At 34.6% G+C, this 5,399-nt stretch overlaps 1 pseudogene; it reads right to left on the bottom strand.

Annotated features, from left to right (window-relative positions):
- Positions 1-1,814: 1,814 nt before the first annotated feature.
- LOC150004331 (la-related protein 1B pseudogene) lies at positions 1,815-2,979 on the bottom strand (annotated as a pseudogene).
- Between the last annotated feature and the right edge of the window lie 2,420 nt (positions 2,980-5,399).

The following is a 5,399-nucleotide window of genomic DNA, read 5'->3' as shown; positions in this document are numbered from 1 at the left end:
GATATGTAAGATCTTTCCAGGTGGCTACAGGTAACTTTAAGTACTCTTTTTACACTGCATGCCACAACTACCACTGCCCCACTTGCCGCTGTCAATAGCACTATAATGACCTTTTAATCTAGCCGGATCAGAGAACCAATTCCAGATTCCTAATACTAAGATCTATTACTCTGTAATTACTTTATATAACAATAGTTGTGAAAGGCAGAGCCATCATGCATATTATGAGACCAGAAGATTTATTATAGAAATTAAACTTTACACAATTATGGGAGGAGTTATTAAAGTGAAGTTACAGACAGGAAATTTGGAGAAAGAAGTACTAACCAGGCCTCCTGAAGCACTGTGGCTGGTGAACTTGCTGGAGCTTACAGACAAAGCTCATGCCTAGGTGCAGCTATTGCCTTTGTGAGTCGGCAGCCAAGCAGGTTGTGGTACCTTGGGGTCTCTGCGGGTCACCTGGGCCAATAGTTGGAAAGATGAGCTCAACAGGAAGTGAAGCGGAGTAAGGAAAATCTGGCAAAGTAAAGAAAGGTGCATTAAGAAATTTAGAGGATCCAAGTCGAGAAGACACTCCCAGTTTCACCACTTACTATAGTGAAGTAGAGAACATTGATTAATTTTTTGTGAGTTTCTATTATTCTAGTTTTAAAACACAGATAAAATGTTTACTGTTAGTAGTTGCTTGCATTCCCCTAATATGTTTTTTGAAAACTATTTTAACTTTTTGTCCATTTTTAAATTGACAGTGAAAAATTTCCATCACAAGTTAAAATACTTTCAGAAGATGTCTCTTTGGCATATTTTAATTTTTATGGTTTTATTCTTGTAATTTTATTAATAATGCATAAATGGCTAATGGACAGGCATCAGCAACTTGACTGACCTATCTTAGCTACTCCGTGGAAGACCTGTCTTCTATTTTATCTAACGCAACTAATGCCTGTTTATAAGCAGGTTAAAAATGTCATATTGGACCCCACATTTACACAATAAATTAATCTAACTTATACAGACATCATATCTTTATTTAAAAACCTAAAAATGTTACCACTATTCAAATTTTAAAATGCCCGAATCATTTTCTATGTTTAGAGGCAGAGGGCTAGCGAATAAAGAAACAACAAAATCTGATACTGTCCATCAGTGCTTTATTGATGGCAGGTGTCTCATAAAAGTGTATCAAAAATAAATTTTTAAGTGAAAAAAAACTTTCATTCGTTTCTTAAATTTCTTATCTCTTAAGTGTCCACTTTAATAAATGTTAAAGTCCATGTGAAATATTATGACAACATCTGAGTTATACAACATACACTATACTAAGGGGCAAATTAAATAGCAAAGGACCTAATAATCTAGAAAATGCCACTCAAGCCTCTCTATTTCTGCTTTATTGATCTGGACATAAGTACATAAGTCTAAAAGGAAAAGACAGAATCTTGTAATATTTCCAGAATGAAAATGAACTTTCCCACCATGAATAAAAGTAGCACATGGAGCCCAAGCTAATTACACACAAATGGGCAGCTTCTATAAAAATGACAGCAGTCCTCTGGTCTGTCTCTCATCATCCTCACAAAGGTGCTTATCTCCACTGCAGTGCTGGCCCAACTGCCCCCGCAAGGAGTTGGGAGTAGACATTCTTGAACAGAAGTGACTCTGGTCATTTTCATTTCTGCACCACAGTTTATTCCAATATTTATAATGATATGGTAATTTTCATTTCTGCACCACGGTTTATTCCAATATTTATAATGATATTTAGTGAGTGATCTATTCCTCTGCATATTAGGATCAAATGATATCCAAGAGCATCAGTAGATCATCACCCTGACTGTATGTGAATAGAAGGCTTGGCCTGGTACAAACTCTGGGCAATCAGTTGAGAGAAGTCTGTGGTACTCTGCATGGAGGAGGGCCCAGAATTGGCTGTTTTTCTGGTTCTATCTTTTTTCTCATTTTCTCGTCCATAATTTCCACTTCTGTGCTATCTTTTAGTGCCTCTAAAATAAGATTAAGGTTTGTAGTGAGAGCCTGAACACAGTGGAATCAGGGAAATATGCAAGAAATCTTGTCCATTCATCTTTCTCCTAAGAAAGAAGCCTATTTCAAATGTTCTATACTGAAGTAATATTCAAAATACTCAACATGGCACTTAATATATTCTTTAAGCAGTGCTTCTTCCACATGATATACCTGTATGCCTGTATCATCATCATAGTAATATATCATACTGGTATTAAATTCTGTTTGAAATAGTTGATCAATCCTTTCACCATGTTCTCGGTAACCATATAAATAATCAAAGCTCAATCAAAGATTTCCTCTGCTTGGTCCTCTTTCCCATCCTCGACCTTTTCCTTGGCCTCTAGAGGAACCTCAGATATTACCACCCTCCATTCTCACACTGAAAACTTTGTCTTGATCATCTCTCTTTTCTCTATCATGCCTCCAACTTTGTGTATCATTTATCCTATTGTTATGTGATGATTTATTTGTTTCAGGTTGACATCTTGAACTGTTTTGGAATCCTGGTGTTTCTTGACTATCTGGTCTTACATCATCTCAGTGGAGTGGTACCCACTTGTGCTTATTAGCTTTCTTTCATTTATTACTTGACTGAACTTTATCCTCACTGACATTTTCACCAGGACCATCTAATTTTGTTTCCCAGCTTTCTTTGCTCTTACTGTTATATCTCTTTTCACACTTGTCTTCTCTTTCTTTTCTATTTTGTAGCTTCTTATTTCCTTGGTTGATGATACTCTGACATCCAGTGTTCACTAATTTTCTTGGTGTTGGCCAATTCTCCATATCGCCAAAAGATCATTAGCATTCATTGGACTTCTTTGTCTTGAGTTTTCCCGCTTTTATAATTTGGGGGGAACTTAGTTCTGCTTCTGGGGATTCCAGTGGGGTCCACGGTGGCTCCGACCCAGCTAGGGACAGGTGCTGGGGCAGCAGCTTTTTGGTCCAGGGGTTCTCCTGGCATATTTTAATTATTGACATTTGATTTCAAAACTAATATTCTTTTCAAGTTATCTATTGATACAATTTAAATACTATAGTGACTTAATGTCCACAATCATCAATTTTAAAAAATCCCTGAATAAGCTCTTTTAAAATTTTACATTTTCTCCTTGAACTCATATTTCCATTCCATTTCTCTCACAGACTTTTATCCTAACATAATATATTTTTATGCTTGAGGGTCTTTTATTGATAACACTTTATCTTTCTGCTATAAAAGTATGTATATAAATTGAAATTTATTTTTTTATATTCTCTGTGATCAAAAGACCTAAGTGTTATTTTTTCCTTCATCTGTATTAAGTTGTCATTACAATCATTATTGGCACATTATTGATCAAAATAACTTAAATATATTATAGAAATTGACAAACCTAAAAAATAAAATTTAATTAGAAATGCACATTTTAATATGTATAATACTTATAACTCTTCTCTGACAGTGAAAACCTTGGATTCCATCACCTTCAATGTATTTACTTATTTAATCAATCTCATCTATACGTAAACAAATTCCCATCACCACCACCAGCATTACCCCATTCCCACAACCTCCTTAAACCTCTTAGCTCTGACACCCGACACATGGCCACTGCACAGATGCCTCCTTCACCCTGCTTAGACACAACAAAAGCACTGGGCTTGCACTTCTACTTCCTCTCTGTGTTATTTTGCTCTGCCTCAACTACTGACTTATGGACTGAATTACTCTGAAAGGAAACGACATAGGGAAGGGAAAGAAAGCCTGCATTTTAAAAAATCTTAACTCTTTTAATTCTAAGATAGAAAGATAGATTAGATAGACAGATGATAGATAGATAGAATGAACACAGACTAGATGAAATAACCTATAATGCCCTCCAATATTTTCTCTGGACACACTTTTGTGCTTTCTTCTTAGGGTCTTCCTCAGCATCAACAATTTCTTTGACAAAAATTAGGGAGAGAGAAGAAGATAGATTCTTAAAGAAAATTGTCACTAATCTAACTTTCCAAATATATCCAATTTCAGAATATTCCAACACAGGCAAAATACCTTGTATCTAATGACCCACTTTGTCCAAAATAGAAAAATTTTATAGTGACTTAGTTAAAGAAAGTTTCAGATATTTTTTGATAAAAAAAAAAAAAAAACCACGACCCTTTCTTTTGTAAGATGAGGGAAGTTTCACTGTGAGAAGGGACTATGGGAAAGATAAACCAAATTAAGTCATTGACCACAGCCTTTTCTCAGGCAGAACAGTTTTAGCAAAAAATAAAAGCTGAAAGTATGAAAAACAAATTTTCTTAAATTTTTCACTGCCTACAAAGTTCTTAGAAAACCTTCATGGATCATCAGAGGCACTTGTACCCAATTTGCTAATTATAGCCTATGTGCTTGTTTTAGTCATTTAAGGTATAAGAAAATACCATAGATTGGGTAGTTTATAAATAACGGAAATTTATTTCTCAAAGTTTTCAAGGCTTAAAGTTTGAAATCAAGGTAGTAGCATGGTCAGATTCTGGTGAGAGCCCTCTTTGGGCTGTGGATAGCTGAATTCTTATATCCTCACATGGTGGAAAGAGTCTTTCTGGCCTCTACTTACAAGTGCACTAATCTCATTCATGAGAGTGGTATCCTCATGACCTAATTACCTCCCAAAGGCCCCACCTTCAAATACCATCATATTGAAGATTAGATTTCAGCACATGAATTGATGTAGGGTGACATACAGATTCAGTTCGTAAGTGTTAAAAAAAATTAAAAGTATCATTAAATTTTGATGGCTGTGATACAACAAAATAATTCATGCATATAAGCCACTAATGTGCACAGATAAGAATGAAAAGAAGTATGTTAAAATGTCCTTTATTAATGAGAATGAGTAGGTATTGGGAGTAAATTACATTTGACTTCTATACAATAGAACATGTAATGGAAACTATAAGTCATTTTTAAAATTTGTTAATTTTTTTGTCTCTTAAAACACAACTTTTCATATTAATATTCAACTCATCTCTGTCATATTATTTTAAATATGTAATGAAAATTATCTCAACTATTTAGATTTAAGATGTAAGTTTCTCATTATATCTTAAAGGGAGGAACTATTTTTAGGAGTTGGGGTGTACTTATTTACCCATGTTTCATCATTTTACAAATAAATGAATACCTACAAAAACTCAGTGCAGAGACAAGGATGGGGATATAACAGTGAATGAAATTAGATGGAGATACTATCTAGAATCTTTTTATTGAAAGCAAAAAGAACTATAACTTTAGCAAGAAAATGGAATCCACTTTCAGAATATAGATAAGCTTGCTAAAATGAAAGACAGGATCTAGTGTGTCTGTGGCTTTGAGCTTCGGGAATCTGAGAACCTACTTT

Source organism: Furipterus horrens, unplaced genomic scaffold, assembly GCF_987537825.1.
Source record: "Furipterus horrens unplaced genomic scaffold, mFurHor1.1.pri manual_scaffold_7, whole genome shotgun sequence".
Taxonomy (NCBI): Eukaryota; Metazoa; Chordata; class Mammalia; order Chiroptera; family Furipteridae; genus Furipterus; species Furipterus horrens.
Note: the sequence above shows the minus strand (reverse complement) of the source record. Positions and strands in the feature narration are given on the sequence as shown.